General features: G+C 37.2%; 42 pseudogenes; all 42 read right to left on the bottom strand.

The window, feature by feature from the left end:
• Window positions 1–248: 248 nt before the first annotated feature.
• Window positions 249–367, bottom strand: LOC124334091 (annotated as a pseudogene).
• A 284-nt stretch (window positions 368–651) lies between these two features.
• On the bottom strand, window positions 652–770 carry LOC124331008 (annotated as a pseudogene).
• Window positions 771–1,054: 284 nt separating this feature from the next.
• Window positions 1,055–1,173, bottom strand: LOC124331007 (annotated as a pseudogene).
• Window positions 1,174–1,457: 284 nt separating this feature from the next.
• LOC124331005 lies at window positions 1,458–1,576 on the bottom strand (annotated as a pseudogene).
• Window positions 1,577–1,990: 414 nt separating this feature from the next.
• Window positions 1,991–2,109, bottom strand: LOC124331004 (annotated as a pseudogene).
• A 284-nt stretch (window positions 2,110–2,393) lies between these two features.
• On the bottom strand, window positions 2,394–2,512 carry LOC124331003 (annotated as a pseudogene).
• A 414-nt stretch (window positions 2,513–2,926) lies between these two features.
• LOC124331002 lies at window positions 2,927–3,045 on the bottom strand (annotated as a pseudogene).
• A 284-nt stretch (window positions 3,046–3,329) lies between these two features.
• Window positions 3,330–3,448, bottom strand: LOC124331001 (annotated as a pseudogene).
• Window positions 3,449–3,732: 284 nt separating this feature from the next.
• Window positions 3,733–3,851, bottom strand: LOC124331000 (annotated as a pseudogene).
• A 414-nt stretch (window positions 3,852–4,265) lies between these two features.
• Window positions 4,266–4,384, bottom strand: LOC124330999 (annotated as a pseudogene).
• Window positions 4,385–4,668: 284 nt separating this feature from the next.
• On the bottom strand, window positions 4,669–4,787 carry LOC124330998 (annotated as a pseudogene).
• A 414-nt stretch (window positions 4,788–5,201) lies between these two features.
• Window positions 5,202–5,320, bottom strand: LOC124330997 (annotated as a pseudogene).
• A 284-nt stretch (window positions 5,321–5,604) lies between these two features.
• Window positions 5,605–5,723, bottom strand: LOC124330996 (annotated as a pseudogene).
• A 414-nt stretch (window positions 5,724–6,137) lies between these two features.
• LOC124330994 lies at window positions 6,138–6,256 on the bottom strand (annotated as a pseudogene).
• A 414-nt stretch (window positions 6,257–6,670) lies between these two features.
• Window positions 6,671–6,789, bottom strand: LOC124330993 (annotated as a pseudogene).
• A 284-nt stretch (window positions 6,790–7,073) lies between these two features.
• Window positions 7,074–7,192, bottom strand: LOC124330992 (annotated as a pseudogene).
• Window positions 7,193–7,606: 414 nt separating this feature from the next.
• Window positions 7,607–7,725, bottom strand: LOC124330991 (annotated as a pseudogene).
• A 284-nt stretch (window positions 7,726–8,009) lies between these two features.
• On the bottom strand, window positions 8,010–8,128 carry LOC124334353 (annotated as a pseudogene).
• Window positions 8,129–8,542: 414 nt separating this feature from the next.
• Window positions 8,543–8,661, bottom strand: LOC124334190 (annotated as a pseudogene).
• Window positions 8,662–9,076: 415 nt separating this feature from the next.
• On the bottom strand, window positions 9,077–9,195 carry LOC124334352 (annotated as a pseudogene).
• Window positions 9,196–9,479: 284 nt separating this feature from the next.
• Window positions 9,480–9,598, bottom strand: LOC124330989 (annotated as a pseudogene).
• A 285-nt stretch (window positions 9,599–9,883) lies between these two features.
• On the bottom strand, window positions 9,884–10,002 carry LOC124330051 (annotated as a pseudogene).
• A 284-nt stretch (window positions 10,003–10,286) lies between these two features.
• Window positions 10,287–10,405, bottom strand: LOC124334351 (annotated as a pseudogene).
• A 284-nt stretch (window positions 10,406–10,689) lies between these two features.
• On the bottom strand, window positions 10,690–10,808 carry LOC124330988 (annotated as a pseudogene).
• A 285-nt stretch (window positions 10,809–11,093) lies between these two features.
• LOC124335613 lies at window positions 11,094–11,212 on the bottom strand (annotated as a pseudogene).
• A 284-nt stretch (window positions 11,213–11,496) lies between these two features.
• LOC124330987 lies at window positions 11,497–11,615 on the bottom strand (annotated as a pseudogene).
• A 283-nt stretch (window positions 11,616–11,898) lies between these two features.
• On the bottom strand, window positions 11,899–12,017 carry LOC124330986 (annotated as a pseudogene).
• A 284-nt stretch (window positions 12,018–12,301) lies between these two features.
• Window positions 12,302–12,420, bottom strand: LOC124330985 (annotated as a pseudogene).
• A 414-nt stretch (window positions 12,421–12,834) lies between these two features.
• LOC124334188 lies at window positions 12,835–12,953 on the bottom strand (annotated as a pseudogene).
• A 284-nt stretch (window positions 12,954–13,237) lies between these two features.
• LOC124330984 lies at window positions 13,238–13,356 on the bottom strand (annotated as a pseudogene).
• A 284-nt stretch (window positions 13,357–13,640) lies between these two features.
• LOC124330982 lies at window positions 13,641–13,759 on the bottom strand (annotated as a pseudogene).
• Window positions 13,760–14,044: 285 nt separating this feature from the next.
• Window positions 14,045–14,163, bottom strand: LOC124335612 (annotated as a pseudogene).
• A 284-nt stretch (window positions 14,164–14,447) lies between these two features.
• On the bottom strand, window positions 14,448–14,566 carry LOC124330981 (annotated as a pseudogene).
• A 414-nt stretch (window positions 14,567–14,980) lies between these two features.
• Window positions 14,981–15,099, bottom strand: LOC124334187 (annotated as a pseudogene).
• Window positions 15,100–15,384: 285 nt separating this feature from the next.
• Window positions 15,385–15,503, bottom strand: LOC124335611 (annotated as a pseudogene).
• Window positions 15,504–15,787: 284 nt separating this feature from the next.
• LOC124330980 lies at window positions 15,788–15,906 on the bottom strand (annotated as a pseudogene).
• Window positions 15,907–16,191: 285 nt separating this feature from the next.
• LOC124335609 lies at window positions 16,192–16,310 on the bottom strand (annotated as a pseudogene).
• Window positions 16,311–16,594: 284 nt separating this feature from the next.
• Window positions 16,595–16,713, bottom strand: LOC124330979 (annotated as a pseudogene).
• Window positions 16,714–16,998: 285 nt separating this feature from the next.
• LOC124335608 lies at window positions 16,999–17,117 on the bottom strand (annotated as a pseudogene).
• A 284-nt stretch (window positions 17,118–17,401) lies between these two features.
• On the bottom strand, window positions 17,402–17,520 carry LOC124330978 (annotated as a pseudogene).
• Window positions 17,521–17,934: 414 nt separating this feature from the next.
• Window positions 17,935–18,053, bottom strand: LOC124334186 (annotated as a pseudogene).
• Window positions 18,054–18,338: 285 nt separating this feature from the next.
• On the bottom strand, window positions 18,339–18,457 carry LOC124335607 (annotated as a pseudogene).
• Window positions 18,458–18,709: the final 252 nt, after the last annotated feature.

The following is an 18,709-nucleotide window of genomic DNA, read 5'->3' as shown; positions in this document are numbered from 1 at the left end:
TAGATGAATTGAACCTATCTCTATGGCATTGATATTTTTGATCTACGAATTTGGACTGGTAACCATCGCGATTAAAAAACGCGATAAACTTTGAAAAACTCTCAATGGAATTGATCCAGAATCATTCTTATAGATGAATTGAACCTATCTCTAAGGCATTGAAATTTTTTATCTACGAATTTGGACTGGTAACCATCGTGATTGAAAAAAAATTTCAAGAAGTTTGTTATTGAAAACAAACTGTTCATCGCCAACGACATCCCGTATTCCCAAGCGGTCACCCTTCCAAGTACTAACGGGACTCGACGTAACTTAACTTCTGGGAGCTGACGAGACCAGGTGCGTTCAACGTGATATGGCCGTTGACATTCAAAAATGAAAATTTACCCTCCCAGTCCCAATGGATGAATAGAAAATCACTTCAAAGTGATAGAAATGTTTGTTCATTGAATTTGGACTCGTAACCATCGCGAATAAAAAAGCGCGATAAACTTTGAAAAACTCGCAATGAAATTTATCCAGAATCATTCAAATAGATGAATTGAACCTATCTCTATGCCATTGAAATTTTTTATCTAAGAATTTGGACTGGTAACCATCGTGATTGAAAAAAAATTTCAAGAAGTTTGTTATTGAAAACAAACTGTTCATCGCCAACGACATCCCGTATTCCCAAGCGGTCACCCTTCCAAGTACTAACGGGACTCGACGTAACTTAACTTCTGGGAGCTGACGAGACCAGGTGCGTTCTACGTGATATGGCCGTTGACATTCAAAAATGAAAATTTACCCTCCCAGTCCCAATGGATGAATAGAAAATCACTTCAAAGTGATAGAAATGTTTGTTCATTGAATTTGGACTCGTAACCATCGCGAATAAAAAAGCGCGATAAACTTTGAAAAACTCGCAATGAAATTTATCCAGAATCATTCAAATAGATGAATTGAACCTATCTCTATGCCATTGAAATTTTTTATCTAAGAATTTGGACTGGTAACCATCGTGATTGAAAAAAAATTTCAAGAAGTTTGTTATTGAAAACAAACTGTTCATCGCCAACGACATCCCGTATTCCCAAGCGGTCACCCTTCCAAGTACTAACGGGACTCGACGTAACTTAACTTCTGGGAGCTGACGAGACCAGGTGCGTTCTACGTGATATGGCCGTTGACATTCAAAAATGAAAATTTACCCTCCCAGTCCCAATGGATGAATAGAAAATCACTTCAAAGTGATAGAAATGTTTGTTCATTGAATTTGGACTCGTAACCATCGCGAATAAAAAAGCGCGATAAACTTTGAAAAACTCGCAATGAAATTTATCCAGAATCATTCAAATAGATGAATTGAACCTATCTCTATGCCATTGAAATTTTTTATCTAAGAATTTGGACTGGTAACCATCGTGATTGAAAAAAAATTTCAAGAAGTTTGTTATTGAAAACAAACTGTTCATCGCCAACGACATCCCGTATTCCCAAGCGGTCACCCTTCCAAGTACTAACGGGACTCGACGTAACTTAACTTCTGGGAGCTGACGAGACCAGGTGCGTTCTACGTGATATGGCCGTTGACATTCAAAAATGAAAATTTACCCTCCCAGTCCCAATGGATGAATAGAAAATCACTTCAAAGTGATGGAAATGTTTTTTCATTGAATTTGGACTCGTAACCATCGCGAATAAAAAAGCGCGATAAACTTTGAAAAACTCGCAATGAAATTTATCCAGAATCATTCCTATAGATGAATTGAACCTATCTCTATGCCATTGATATTTTTGATCTACGAATTTGGACTGGTAACCATCGCGATTAAAAAACGCGATAAACTTTGAAAAACTCTCAATGGAATTGATCCAGAATCATTCTTATAGATGAATTGAACCTATCTCTAAGGCATTGAAATTTTTTATCTACGAATTTGGACTGGTAATTATCGTGATTGAAAAAAAATTTCAAGAAGTTTGTTATTGAAAACAAACTGTTCATCGCCAACGACATCCCGTATTCCCAAGCGGTCACCCTTCCAAGTACTAACGGGACTCGACGTAACTTAACTTCTGGGAGCTGACGAGACCAGGTGCGTTCTACGTGATATGGCCGTTGACATTCAAAAATGAAAATTTACCCTCCCAGTCCCAATGGATGAATAGAAAATCACTTCAAAGTGATAGAAATGTTTTTTCATTGAATTTGGACTCGTAACCATCGCGAATAAAAAAGCGCGATAAACTTTGAAAAACTCGCAATGAAATTTATCCAGAATCATTCAAATAGATGAATTGAACCTATCTCTATGCCATTGAAATTTTTTATCTAAGAATTTGGACTGGTAACCATCGTGATTGAAAAAAAATTTCAAGAAGTTTGTTATTGAAAACAAACTGTTCATCGCCAACGACATCCCGTATTCCCAAGCGGTCACCCTTCCAAGTACTAACGGGACTCGACGTAACTTAACTTCTGGGAGCTGACGAGACCAGGTGCGTTCTACGTGATATGGCCGTTGACATTCAAAAATGAAAATTTACCCTCCCAGTCCCAATGGATGAATAGAAAATCACTTCAAAGTGATAGAAATGTTTTTTCATTGAATTTGGACTCGTAACCATCGCGAATAAAAAAGCGCGATAAACTTTGAAAAACTCGCAATGAAATTTATCCAGAATCATTCCTATAGATGAATTGAACCTATCTCTATGCCATTGATATTTTTGATCTACGAATTTGGACTGGTAACCATCGCGATTAAAAAACGCGATAAACTTTGAAAAACTCTCAATGGAATTGATCCAGAATCATTCTTATAGATGAATTGAACCTATCTCTAAGGCATTGAAATTTTTTATCTACGAATTTGGACTGGTAATTATCGTGATTGAAAAAAAATTTCAAGAAGTTTGTTATTGAAAACAAACTGTTCATCGCCAACGACATCCCGTATTCCCAAGCGGTCACCCTTCCAAGTACTAACGGGACTCGACGTAACTTAACTTCTGGGAGCTGACGAGACCAGGTGCGTTCTACGTGATATGGCCGTTGACATTCAAAAATGAAAATTTACCCTCCCAGTCCCAATGGATGAATAGAAAATCACTTCAAAGTGATAGAAATGTTTGTTCATTGAATTTGGACTCGTAACCATCGCGAATAAAAAAGCGCGATAAACTTTGAAAAACTCGCAATGAAATTTATCCAGAATCATTCAAATAGATGAATTGAACCTATCTCTATGCCATTGAAATTTTTTATCTAAGAATTTGGACTGGTAACCATCGTGATTGAAAAAAAATTTCAAGAAGTTTGTTATTGAAAACAAACTGTTCATCGCCAACGACATCCCGTATTCCCAAGCGGTCACCCTTCCAAGTACTAACGGGACTCGACGTAACTTAACTTCTGGGAGCTGACGAGACCAGGTGCGTTCTACGTGATATGGCCGTTGACATTCAAAAATGAAAATTTACCCTCCCAGTCCCAATGGATGAATAGAAAATCACTTCAAAGTGATAGAAATGTTTGTTCATTGAATTTGGACTCGTAACCATCGCGAATAAAAAAGCGCGATAAACTTTGAAAAACTCGCAATGAAATTTATCCAGAATCATTCAAATAGATGAATTGAACCTATCTCTATGCCATTGAAATTTTTTATCTAAGAATTTGGACTGGTAACCATCGTGATTGAAAAAAAATTTCAAGAAGTTTGTTATTGAAAACAAACTGTTCATCGCCAACGACATCCCGTATTCCCAAGCGGTCACCCTTCCAAGTACTAACGGGACTCGACGTAACTTAACTTCTGGGAGCTGACGAGACCAGGTGCGTTCTACGTGATATGGCCGTTGACATTCAAAAATGAAAATTTACCCTCCCAGTCCCAATGGATGAATAGAAAATCACTTCAAAGTGATAGAAATGTTTGTTCATTGAATTTGGACTCGTAACCATCGCGAATAAAAAAGCGCGATAAACTTTGAAAAACTCGCAATGAAATTTATCCAGAATCATTCCTATAGATGAATTGAACCTATCTCTATGCCATTGATATTTTTGATCTACGAATTTGGACTGGTAACCATCGCGATTAAAAAACGCGATAAACTTTGAAAAACTCTCAATGGAATTGATCCAGAATCATTCTTATAGATGAATTGAACCTATCTCTAAGGCATTGAAATTTTTTATCTACGAATTTGGACTGGTAATTATCGTGATTGAAAAAAAATTTCAAGAAGTTTGTTATTGAAAACAAACTGTTCATCGCCAACGACATCCCGTATTCCCAAGCGGTCACCCTTCCAAGTACTAACGGGACTCGACGTAACTTAACTTCTGGGAGCTGACGAGACCAGGTGCGTTCTACGTGATATGGCCGTTGACATTCAAAAATGAAAATTTACCCTCCCAGTCCCAATGGATGAATAGAAAATCACTTCAAAGTGATAGAAATGTTTGTTCATTGAATTTGGACTCGTAACCATCGCGAATAAAAAAGCGCGATAAACTTTGAAAAACTCGCAATGAAATTTATCCAGAATCATTCAAATAGATGAATTGAACCTATCTCTATGCCATTGAAATTTTTTATCTAAGAATTTGGACTGGTAACCATCGTGATTGAAAAAAAATTTCAAGAAGTTTGTTATTGAAAACAAACTGTTCATCGCCAACGACATCCCGTATTCCCAAGCGGTCACCCTTCCAAGTACTAACGGGACTCGACGTAACTTAACTTCTGGGAGCTGACGAGACCAGGTGCGTTCTACGTGATATGGCCGTTGACATTCAAAAATGAAAATTTACCCTCCCAGTCCCAATGGATGAATAGAAAATCACTTCAAAGTGATAGAAATGTTTTTTCATTGAATTTGGACTCGTAACCATCGCGAATAAAAAAGCGCGATAAACTTTGAAAAACTCGCAATGAAATTTATCCAGAATCATTCCTATAGATGAATTGAACCTATCTCTATGCCATTGATATTTTTGATCTACGAATTTGGACTGGTAACCATCGCGATTAAAAAACGCGATAAACTTTGAAAAACTCTCAATGGAATTGATCCAGAATCATTCTTATAGATGAATTGAACCTATCTCTAAGGCATTGAAATTTTTTATCTACGAATTTGGACTGGTAATTATCGTGATTGAAAAAAAATTTCAAGAAGTTTGTTATTGAAAACAAACTGTTCATCGCCAACGACATCCCGTATTCCCAAGCGGTCACCCTTCCAAGTACTAACGGGACTCGACGTAACTTAACTTCTGGGAGCTGACGAGACCAGGTGCGTTCTACGTGATATGGCCGTTGACATTCAAAAATGAAAATTTACCCTCCCAGTCCCAATGGATGAATAGAAAATCACTTCAAAGTGATAGAAATGTTTGTTCATTGAATTTGGACTCGTAACCATCGCGAATAAAAAAGCGCGATAAACTTTGAAAAACTCGCAATGAAATTTATCCAGAATCATTCAAATAGATGAATTGAACCTATCTCTATGCCATTGAAATTTTTTATCTAAGAATTTGGACTGGTAACCATCGTGATTGAAAAAAAATTTCAAGAAGTTTGTTATTGAAAACAAACTGTTCATCGCCAACGACATCCCGTATTCCCAAGCGGTCACCCTTCCAAGTACTAACGGGACTCGACGTAACTTAACTTCTGGGAGCTGACGAGACCAGGTGCGTTCTACGTGATATGGCCGTTGACATTCAAAAATGAAAATTTACCCTCCCAGTCCCAATGGATGAATAGAAAATCACTTCAAAGTGATAGAAATGTTTTTTCATTGAATTTGGACTCGTAACCATCGCGAATAAAAAAGCGCGATAAACTTTGAAAAACTCGCAATGAAATTTATCCAGAATCATTCCTATAGATGAATTGAACCTATCTCTATGCCATTGATATTTTTGATCTACGAATTTGGACTGGTAACCATCGCGATTAAAAAACGCGATAAACTTTGAAAAACTCTCAATGGAATTGATCCAGAATCATTCTTATAGATGAATTGAACCTATCTCTAAGGCATTGAAATTTTTTATCTACGAATTTGGACTGGTAACCATCGTGATTGAAAAAAAATTTCAAGAAGTTTGTTATTGAAAACAAACTGTTCATCGCCAACGACATCCCGTATTCCCAAGCGGTCACCCTTCCAAGTACTAACGGGACTCGACGTAACTTAACTTCTGGGAGCTGACGAGACCAGGTGCGTTCTACGTGATATGGCCGTTGACATTCAAAAATGAAAATTTACCCTCCCAGTCCCAATGGATGAATAGAAAATCACTTCAAAGTGATAGAAATGTTTTTTCATTGAATTTGGACTCGTAACCATCGCGAATAAAAAAGCGCGATAAACTTTGAAAAACTCGCAATGAAATTTATCCAGAATCATTCCTATAGATGAATTGAACCTATCTCTATGCCATTGATATTTTTGATCTACGAATTTGGACTGGTAACCATCGCGATTAAAAAACGCGATAAACTTTGAAAAACTCTCAATGGAATTGATCCAGAATCATTCTTATAGATGAATTGAACCTATCTCTAAGGCATTGAAATTTTTTATCTAAGAATTTGGACTGGTAACCATCGTGATTGAAAAAAAATTTCAAGAAGTTTGTTATTGAAAACAAACTGTTCATCGCCAACGACATCCCGTATTCCCAAGCGGTCACCCTTCCAAGTACTAACGGGACTCGACGTAACTTAACTTCTGGGAGCTGACGAGACCAGGTGCGTTCTACGTGATATGGCCGTTGACATTCAAAAATGAAAATTTACCCTCCCAGTCCCAATGGATGAATAGAAAATCACTTCAAAGTGATAGAAATGTTTGTTCATTGAATTTGGACTCGTAACCATCGCGAATAAAAAAGCGCGATAAACTTTGAAAAACTCGCAATGAAATTTATCCAGAATCATTCAAATAGATGAATTGAACCTATCTCTATGCCATTGAAATTTTTTATCTAAGAATTTGGACTGGTAACCATCGTGATTGAAAAAAAATTTCAAGAAGTTTGTTATTGAAAACAAACTGTTCATCGCCAACGACATCCCGTATTCCCAAGCGGTCACCCTTCCAAGTACTAACGGGACTCGACGTAACTTAACTTCTGGGAGCTGACGAGACCAGGTGCGTTCTACGTGATATGGCCGTTGACATTCAAAAATGAAAATTTACCCTCCCAGTCCCAATGGATGAATAGAAAATCACTTCAAAGTGATAGAAATGTTTTTTCATTGAATTTGGACTCGTAACCATCGCGAATAAAAAAGCGCGATAAACTTTGAAAAACTCGCAATGAAATTTATCCAGAATCATTCCTATAGATGAATTGAACCTATCTCTATGCCATTGATATTTTTGATCTACGAATTTGGACTGGTAACCATCGCGATTAAAAAACGCGATAAACTTTGAAAAACTCTCAATGGAATTGATCCAGAATCATTCTTATAGATGAATTGAACCTATCTCTAAGGCATTGAAATTTTTTATCTACGAATTTGGACTGGTAACCATCGTGACTGAAAAAAAATTTCAAGAAGTTTGTTATTGAAAACAAACTGTTCATCGCCAACGACATCCCGTATTCCCAAGCGGTCACCCTTCCAAGTACTAACGGGACTCGACGTAACTTAACTTCTGGGAGCTGACGAGACCAGGTGCGTTCTACGTGATATGGCCGTTGACATTCAAAAATGAAAATTTACCCTCCCAGTCCCAATGGATGAATAGAAAATCACTTCAAAGTGATAGAAATGTTTGTTCATTGAATTTGGACTCGTAACCATCGCGAATAAAAAAGCGCGATAAACTTTGAAAAACTCGCAATGAAATTTATCCAGAATCATTCAAATAGATGAATTGAACCTATCTCTATGCCATTGAAATTTTTTATCTAAGAATTTGGACTGGTAACCATCGTGATTGAAAAAAAATTTCAAGAAGTTTGTTATTGAAAACAAACTGTTCATCGCCAACGACATCCCGTATTCCCAAGCGGTCACCCTTCCAAGTACTAACGGGACTCGACGTAAATTAACTTCTGGGAGCTGACGAGACCAGGTGCGTTCTACGTGATATGGCCGTTGACATTCAAAAATGAAAATTTACCCTCCCAGTCCCAATGGATGAATAGAAAATCACTTCAAAGTGATAGAAATGTTTTTTCATTGAATTTGGACTCGTAACCATCGCGAATAAAAAAGCGCGATAAACTTTGAAAAACTCGCAATGAAATTTATCCAGAATCATTCCTATAGATGAATTGAACCTATCTCTATGCCATTGATATTTTTGATCTACGAATTTGGACTGGTAACCATCGCGATTAAAAAACGCGATAAACTTTGAAAAACTCTCAATGGAATTGATCCAGAATCATTCTTATAGATGAATTGAACCTATCTCTAAGGCATTGAAATTTTTTATCTACGAATTTGGACTGGTAATTATCGTGATTGAAAAAAAATTTCAAGAAGTTTGTTATTGAAAACAAACTGTTCATCGCCAACGACATCCCGTATTCCCAAGCGGTCACCCTTCCAAGTACTAACGGGACTCGACGTAACTTAACTTCTGGGAGCTGACGAAACCAGGTGCGTTCTACGTGATATGGCCGTTGACATTCAAAAATGAAAATTTACCCTCCCAGTCCCAATGGATGAATAGAAAATCACTTCAAAGTGATAGAAATGTTTGTTCATTGAATTTGGACTCGTAACCATCGCGAATAAAAAAGCGCGATAAACTTTGAAAAACTCGCAATGAAATTTATCCAGAATCATTCCTATAGATGAATTGAACCTATCTCTATGCCATTGATATTTTTGATCTACGAATTTGGACTGGTAACCATCGCGATTAAAAAACGCGATAAACTTTGAAAAACTCTCAATGGAATTGATCCAGAATCATTCTTATAGATGAATTGAACCTATCTCTAAGGCTTTGAAATGTTTTATCTACGAATTTGGACTGGTTACCATCGTGATTGAAAAAAAAATTTCAAGAAATTTGTTATTGAAAACAAACTATTCATCGCCAACGACATCCCGTATTCCCAAGCGGTCACCCTTCCAAGTACTAACGGGACTCGACGTAAATTAACTTCTGGGAGCTGACGAGACCAGGTGCGTTCTACGTGATATGGCCGTTGACATTCAAAAATGAAAAATTACCCTCCCAGTCCCAATGGATGAATAGAAAATCACTTCAAAGTGATAGAAATGTTTGTTCATTGAATTTGGACTCGTAACCATCGCGAATAAAAAAGCGCGATAAACTTTGAAAAACTCGCAATGAAATTTATCCAGAATCATTCAAATAGATGAATTGAACCTATCTCTATGCCATTGAAATTTTTTATCTAAGAATTTGGACTGGTAACCATCGTGATTGAAAAAAAATTTCAAGAAGTTTGTTATTGAAAACAAACTGTTCATCGCCAACGACATCCCGTATTCCCAAGCGGTCACCCTTCCAAGTACTAACGGGACTCGACGTAACTTAACTTCTGGGAGCTGACGAGACCAGGTGCGTTCTACGTGATATGGCCGTTGACATTCAAAAATGAAAAATTACCCTCCCATTCCCAATGGATGAATAGAAAATCACTTCAAAGTGATAGAAATGTTTGTTCATTGAATTTGGACTCGTAACCATCGCGAATAAAAAAGCGCGATAAACTTTGAAAAACTCTCAATGGAATTGATCCAGAATCATTCTTATAGATGAATTGAACCTATCTCTAAGGCATTGAAATTTTTTATCTACGAATTTGGACTGGTAACCATCGTGATTGAAAACAAATTTCAGGAAGTTTTTTTATTTTAAACAAACTGTTCATCGCCAACGACATCCCGTATTCCCAAGCGGTCACCCTTTCAAATACTAACGGGACTCGACGTAACTTAACTTCTGGGAGCTGACAAGACCAGGTGCGTTCTACGTGATATGGCCGTTGACATTCAAAAATGAAAATTTACCCTCCCAGTCCCAATGGATGAATAGAAAATCACTTCAAAGTGATAGAAATGTTTGTTCATTGAATTTGGACTCGTAACCATCGCGATTAAAAAACGCGATAAACTTTGAAAAACTCTCAATGGAATTGATCCAGAATCATTCTTATAGATGAATTGAACCTATCTCTAAGGCTTTGAAATGTTTTATCTACGAATTTGGACTGGTTACCATCGTGATTGAAAAAAAAATTTCAAGAAATTTGTTATTGAAAACAAACTATTCATCGCCAACGACATCCCGTATTCCCAAGCGGTCACCCTTCCAAGTACTAACGGGACTCGACGTAAATTAACTTCTGGGAGCTGACGAGACCAGGTGCGTTCTACGTGATATGGCCGTTGACATTCAAAAATGAAAAATTACCCTCCCAGTCCCAATGGATGAATAGAAAATCACTTCAAAGTGATAGAAATGTTTGTTCATTGAATTTGGACTCGTAACCATCGCGAATAAAAAAGCGCGATAAACTTTGAAAAACTCGCAATGAAATTTATCCAGAATCATTCAAATAGATGAATTGAACCTATCTCTATGCCATTGAAATTTTTTATCTAAGAATTTGGACTGGTAACCATCGTGATTGAAAAAAAATTTCAAGAAGTTTGTTATTGAAAACAAACTGTTCATCGCCAACGACATCCCGTATTCCCAAGCGGTCACCCTTCCAAGTACTAACGGGACTCGACGTAACTTAACTTCTGGGAGCTGACGAGACCAGGTGCGTTCTACGTGATATGGCCGTTGACATTCAAAAATGAAAAATTACCCTCCCATTCCCAATGGATGAATAGAAAATCACTTCAAAGTGATAGAAATGTTTGTTCATTGAATTTGGACTCGTAACCATCGCGAATAAAAAAGCGCGATAAACTTTGAAAAACTCTCAATGGAATTGATCCAGAATCATTCTTATAGATGAATTGAACCTATCTCTAAGGCATTGAAATTTTTTATCTACGAATTTGGACTGGTAACCATCGTGATTGAAAACAAATTTCAGGAAGTTTTTTTATTTTAAACAAACTGTTCATCGCCAACGACATCCCGTATTCCCAAGCGGTCACCCTTTCAAGTACTAACGGGACTCGACGTAACTTAACTTCTGGGAGCTGACAAGACCAGGTGCGTTCTACGTGATATGGCCGTTGACATTCAAAAATGAAAATTTACCCTCCCAGTCCCAATGGATGAATAGAAAATCACTTCAAAGTGATAGAAATGTTTGTTCATTGAATTTGGACTCGTAACCATCGCGAATAAAAAAGCGCGATAAACTTTGAAAAACTCGCAATGAAATTTATCCAGAATCATTCAAATAGATGAATTGAACCTATCTCTATGCCATTGAAATTTTTTATCTAAGAATTTCGACTGGTAACCATCGTGATTGAAAAAAAATTTCAAGAAGTTTGTTATTGAAAACAAACTGTTCATCGCCAACGACATCCCGTATTCCCAAGCGGTCACCCTTCCAAGTACTAACGGGACTCGACGTAACTTAACTTCTGGGAGCTGACGAGACCAGGTGCGTTCTACGTGATATGGCCGTTGACATTCAAAATGAAAATTTACCCTCCCAGTCCCAATGGATGAATAGAAAATCACTTCAAAGTGATAGAAATGTTTGTTCATTGAATTTGGACTCGTAACCATCGCGAATAAAAAAGCGCGATAAACTTTGAAAAACTCGCAATGAAATTTATCCAGAATCATTCAAATAGATGAATTGAACCTATCTCTATGCCATTGAAATTTTTTATCTAAGAATTTGGACTGGTAACCATCGTGATTGAAAAAAAATTTCAAGAAGTTTGTTATTGAAAACAAACTGTTCATCGCCAACGACATCCCGTATTCCCAAGCGGTCACCCTTCCAAGTACTAACGGGACTCGACGTAACTTAACTTCTGGGAGCTGACGAGACCAGGTGCGTTCTACGTGATATGGCCGTTGACATTAAAAAATGAAAAATTACCCTCCCATTCCCAATGGATGAATAGAAAATCACTTCAAAGTGATAGAAATGTTTGTTCATTGAATTTGGACTCGTAACCATCGCGAATAAAAAAGCGCGATAAACTTTGAAAAACTCTCAATGGAATTGATCCAGAATCATTCAAATAGATGAATTGAACCTATCTCTATGCCATTGAAATTTTTTATCTAAGAATTTGGACTGGTAACCATCGTGATTGAAAAAAAATTTCAAGAAGTTTGTTATTGAAAACAAACTGTTCATCGCCAACGACATCCCGTATTCCCAAGCGGTCACCCTTCCAAGTACTAACGGGACTCGACGTAACTTAACTTCTGGGAGCTGACGAGACCAGGTGCGTTCTACGTGATATGGCCGTTGACATTCAAAAATGAAAATTTACCCTCCCAGTCCCAATGGATGAATAGAAAATCACTTCAAAGTGATAGAAATGTTTTTTCATTGAATTTGGACTCGTAACCATCGCGAATAAAAAAGCGCGATAAACTTTGAAAAACTCGCAATGAAATTTATCCAGAATCATTCCTATAGATGAATTGAACCTATCTCTATGCCATTGATATTTTTGATCTACGAATTTGGACTGGTAACCATCGCGATTAAAAAACGCGATAAACTTTGAAAAACTCTCAATGGAATTGATCCAGAATCATTCTTATAGATGAATTGAACCTATCTCTAAGGCATTGAAATTTTTTATCTACGAATTTGGACTGGTAATTATCGTGATTGAAAAAAAATTTCAAGAAGTTTGTTATTGAAAACAAACTGTTCATCGCCAACGACATCCCGTATTCCCAAGCGGTCACCCTTCCAAGTACTAACGGGACTCGACGTAACTTAACTTCTGGGAGCTGACGAAACCAGGTGCGTTCTACGTGATATGGCCGTTGACATTCAAAAATGAAAATTTACCCTCCCAGTCCCAATGGATGAATAGAAAATCACTTCAAAGGGATAGAAATGTTTGTTCATTGAATTTGGACTCGTAACCATCGCGAATAAAAAAGCGCGATAAACTTTGAAAAACTCGCAATGAAATTTATCCAGAATCATTCAAATAGATGAATTGAACCTATCTCTATGCCATTGAAATTTTTTATCTAAGAATTTGGACTGGTAACCATCGTGATTGAAAAAAAATTTCAAGAAGTTTGTTATTGAAAACAAACTGTTCATCGCCAACGACATCCCGTATTCCCAAGCGGTCACCCTTCCAAGTACTAACGGGACTCGACGTAACTTAACTTCTGGGAGCTGACGAGACCAGGTGCGTTCTACGTGATATGGCCGTTGACATTCAAAAATGAAAATTTACCCTCCCAGTCCCAATGGATGAATAGAAAATCACTTCAAAGTGATAGAAATGTTTGTTCATTGAATTTGGACTCGTAACCATCGCGAATAAAAAAGCGCGATAAACTTTGAAAAACTCGCAATGAAATTTATCCAGAATCATTCAAATAGATGAATTGAACCTATCTCTATGCCATTGAAATTTTTTATCTAAGAATTTGGACTGGTAACCATCGTGATTGAAAAAAAATTTCAAGAAGTTTGTTATTGAAAACAAACTGTTCATCGCCAACGACATCCCGTATTCCCAAGCGGTCACCCTTCCAAGTACTAACGGGACTCGACGTAACTTAACTTCTGGGAGCTGACGAGACCAGGTGCGTTCTACGTGATATGGCCGTTGACATTCAAAAATGAAAAATTACCCTCCCATTCCCAATGGATGAATAGAAAATCACTTCAAAGTGATAGAAATGTTTGTTCATTGAATTTGGACTCGTAACCATCGCGAATAAAAAAGCGCGATAAACTTTGAAAAACTCTCAATGGAATTGATCCAGAATCATTCTTATAGATGAATTGAACCTATCTCTAAGGCATTGAAATTTTTTATCTACGAATTTGGACTGGTAACCATCGTGATTGAAAACAAATTTCAGGAAGTTTTTTTATTTTAAACAAACTGTTCATCGCCAACGACATCCCGTATTCCCAAGCGGTCACCCTTTCAAGTACTAACGGGACTCGACGTAACTTAACTTCTGGGAGCTGACAAGACCAGGTGCGTTCTACGTGATATGGCCGTTGACATTCAAAAATGAAAATTTACCCTCCCAGTCCCAATGGATGAATAGAAAATCACTTCAAAGTGATAGAAATGTTTGTTCATTGAATTTGGACTCGTAACCATCGCGAATAAAAAAGCGCGATAAACTTTGAAAAACTCGCAATGAAATTTATCCAGAATCATTCAAATAGATGAATTGAACCTATCTCTATGCCATTGAAATTTTTTATCTAAGAATTTGGACTGGTAACCATCGTGATTGAAAAAAAATTTCAAGAAGTTTGTTATTGAAAACAAACTGTTCATCGCCAACGACATCCCGTATTCCCAAGCGGTCACCCTTCCAAGTACTAACGGGACTCGACGTAACTTAACTTCTGGGAGCTGACGAGACCAGGTGCGTTCTACGTGATATGGCCGTTGACATTCAAAAATGAAAATTTACCCTCCCAGTCCCAATGGATGAATAGAAAATCACTTCAAAGTGATAGAAATGTTTGTTCATTGAATTTGGACTCGTAACCATCGCGAATAAAAAAGCGCGATAAACTTTGAAAAACTCGCAATGAAATTTATCCAGAATCATTCAAATAGATGAATTGAACCTATCTCTATGCCATTGATATTTTTGATCTACGAATTTGGACTGGTAACCATCGCGATTAAAAAACGCGATAAACTTTGAAAAACTCTCAATGGAATTGATCCAGAATCATTCTTATAGATGAATTGAACCTATCTCTAAGGCATTGAAATTTTTTATCTACGAATTTGGACTGGTAATTATCGTGATTGAAAAAAAATTTCAAGAAGTTTGTTATTGAAAACAAACTGTTCATCGCCAACGACATCCCGTATTCCCAAGCGGTCACCCTTCCAAGTACTAACGGGACTCGACGTAACTTAACTTCTGGGAGCTGACGAAACCAGGTGCGTTCTACGTGATATGGCCGTTGACATTCAAAAATGAAAATTTACCCTCCCAGTCCCAATGGATGAATAGAAAATCACTTCAAAGTGATAGAAATGTTTGTTCATTGAATTTGGACTCGTAACCATCGCGAATAAAAAAGCGCGATAAACTTTGAAAAACTCTCAATGGAATTGATCCAGAATCATTCTTATAGATGAATTGAACCTATCTCTAAGGCATTGAAATTTTTTATCTACGAATTTGGACTGGTAACCATCGTGATTGAAAACAAATTTCAGGAAGTTTTTTTATTTTAAACAAACTGTTCATCGCCAACGACATCCCGTATTCCCAAGCGGTCACCCTTTCAAGTACTAACGGGACTCGACGTAACTTAACTTCTGGGAGCTGACAAGACCAGGTGCGTTCTACGTGATATGGCCGTTGACATTCAAAAATGAAAATTTACCCTCCCAGTCCCAATGGATGAATAGAAAATCACTTCAAAGTGATAGAAATGTTTGTTCATTGAATTTGGACTCGTAACCATCGCGAATAAAAAAGCGCGATAAACTTTGAAAAACTCGCAATGAAATTTATCCAGAATCATTCAAATAGATGAATTGAACCTATCTCTATGCCATTGAAATTTTTTATCTAAGAATTTGGACTGGTAACCATCGTGATTGAAAAAAAATTTCAAGAAGTTTGTTATTGAAAACAAACTGTTCATCGCCAACGACATCCCGTATTCCCAAGCGGTCACCCTTCCAAGTACTAACGGGACTCGACGTAACTTAACTTCTGGGAGCTGACGAGACCAGGTGCGTTCTACGTGATATGGCCGTTGACATTCAAAAATGAAAAATTACCCTCCCATTCCCAATGGATGAATAGAAAATCACTTCAAAGTGATAGAAATGTTTGTTCATTGAATTTGGACTCGTAACCATCGCGAATAAAAAAGCGCGATAAACTTTGAAAAACTCTCAATGGAATTGATCCAGAATCATTCTTATAGATGAATTGAACCTATCTCTAAGGCATTGAAATTTTTGATCTACGAATTTGGACTGGTAACCATCGTGATTGAAAACAAATTTCAGGAAGTTTTTTTATTTTAAACAAACTGTTCATCGCCAACGACATCCCGTATTCCCAAGCGGTCACCCTTTCAAGTACTAACGGGACTCGACGTAACTTAACTTCTGGGAGCTGACAAGACCAGGTGCGTTCTACGTGATATGGCCGTTGACATTCAAAAATGAAAATTTACCCTCCCAGTCCCAATGGATGAATAGAAAATCACTTCAAAGTGATAGAAATGTTTGTTCATTGAATTTGGACTCGTAACCATCGCGAATAAAAAAGCGCGATAAACTTTGAAAAACTCGCAATGAAATTTATCCAGAATCATTCAAATAGATGAATTGAACCTATCTCTATGCCATTGAAATTTTTTATCTAAGAATTTGGACTGGTAACCATCGTGATTGAAAAAAAATTTCAAGAAGTTTGTTATTGAAAACAAACTGTTCATCGCCAACGACATCCCGTATTCCCAAGCGGTCACCCTTCCAAGTACTAACGGGACTCGACGTAACTTAACTTCTGGGAGCTGACGAGACCAGGTGCGTTCTACGTGATATGGCCGTTGACATTAAAAAATGAAAAATTACCCTCCCATTCCCAATGGATGAATAGAAAATCACTTCAAAGTGATAGAAATGTTTGTTCATTGAATTTGGACTCGTAACCATCGCGAATAAAAAAGCGCGATAAACTTTGAAAAACTCTCAATGGAATTGATCCAGAATCATTCTTATAGATGAATTGAACCTATCTCTAAGGCATTGAAATTTTTTATCTACGAATTTGGACTGGTAACCATCGTGATTGAAAACAAATTTCAGGAAGTTTTTTTATTTTAAACAAACTGTTCATCGCCAACGACATCCCGTATTCCCAAGCGGTCACCCTTTCAAGTACTAACGGGACTCGACGTAACTTAACTTCTGGGAGCTGACAAGACCAGGTGCGTTCTACGTGATATGGCCGTTGACATTCAAAAATGAAAATTTACCCTCCCAGTCCCAATGGATGAATAGAAAATCACTTCAAAGTGATAGAAATGTTTGTTCATTGAATTTGGACTCGTAACCATCGCGAATAAAAAAGCGCGATAAACTTTGAAAAACTCGCAATGAAATTTATCCAGAATCATTCAAATAGATGAATTGAACCTATCTCTATGCCATTGAAATTTTTTATCTAAGAATTTGGACTGGTAACCATCGTGATTGAAAAAAAATTTCAAGAAGTTTGTTATTGAAAACAAACTGTTCATCGCCAACGACATCCCGTATTCCCAAGCGGTCACCCTTCCAAGTACTAACGGGACTCGACGTAACTTAACTTCTGGGAGCTGACGAGACCAGGTGCGTTCTACGTGATATGGCCGTTGACATTCAAAAATGAAAATTTACCCTCCCAGTCCCAATGGATGAATAGAAAATCACTTCAAAGTGATAGAAATGTTTGTTCATTGAATTTGGACTCGTAACCATCGCGAATAAAAAAGCGCGATAAACTTTGAAAAACTCGCAATGAAATTTATCCAGAATCATTCAAATAGATGAATTGAACCTATCTCTATGCCATTGATATTTTTGATCTACGAATTTGGACTGGTAACCATCGCGATTAAAAAACGCGATAAACTTTGAAAAACTCTCAATGGAATTGATCCAGAATCATTCTTATAGATGAATTGAACCTATCTCTAAGGCATTGAAATTTTTTATCTACGAATTTGGACTGGTAATTATCGTGATTGAAAAAAAATTTCAAGAAGTTTGTTATTGAAAACAAACTGTTCATCGCCAACGACATCCCGTATTCCCAAGCGGTCACCCTTCCAAGTACTAACGGGACTCGACGTAACTTAACTTCTGGGAGCTGACGAAACCAGGTGCGTTCTACGTGATATGGCCGTTGACATTCAAAAATGAAAATTTACCCTCCCAGTCCCAATGGATGAATAGAAAATCACTTCAAAGTGATAGAAATGTTTGTTCATTGAATTTGGACTCGTAACCATCGCGAATAAAAAAGCGCGATAAACTTTGAAAAACTCTCAATGGAATTGATCCAGAATCATTCTTATAGATGAATTGAACCTATCTCTAAGGCATTGAAATTTTTTATCTACGAATTTGGACTGGTAACCATCGTGATTGAAAACAAATTTCAGGAAGTTTTTTTATTTTAAACAAACTGTTCATCGCCAACGACATCCCGTATTCCCAAGCGGTCACCCTTTCAAGTACTAACGGGACTCGACGTAACTTAACTTCTGGGAGCTGACAAGACCAGGTGCGTTCTACGTGATATGGCCGTTGACATTCAAAAATGAAAATTTACCCTCCCAGTCCCAATGGATGAATAGAAAATCACTTCAAAGTGATAGAAATGTTTGTTCATTGAATTTGGACTCGTAACCATCGCGAATAAAAAAGCGCGATAAACTTTGAAAAACTCGCAATGAAATTTATCCAGAATCATTCAAATAGATGAATTGAACCTATCTCTATGCCATTGAAATTTTTTATCTAAGAATTTGGACTGGTAACCATCGTGATTGAAAAAAAATTTC

Source organism: Daphnia pulicaria, chromosome 3 (assembly GCF_021234035.1).
Source record: "Daphnia pulicaria isolate SC F1-1A chromosome 3, SC_F0-13Bv2, whole genome shotgun sequence".
In the NCBI taxonomy this organism is placed as follows: domain Eukaryota; kingdom Metazoa; phylum Arthropoda; class Branchiopoda; order Diplostraca; family Daphniidae; genus Daphnia; species Daphnia pulicaria.
Note: the sequence above shows the minus strand (reverse complement) of the source record. Positions and strands in the feature narration are given on the sequence as shown.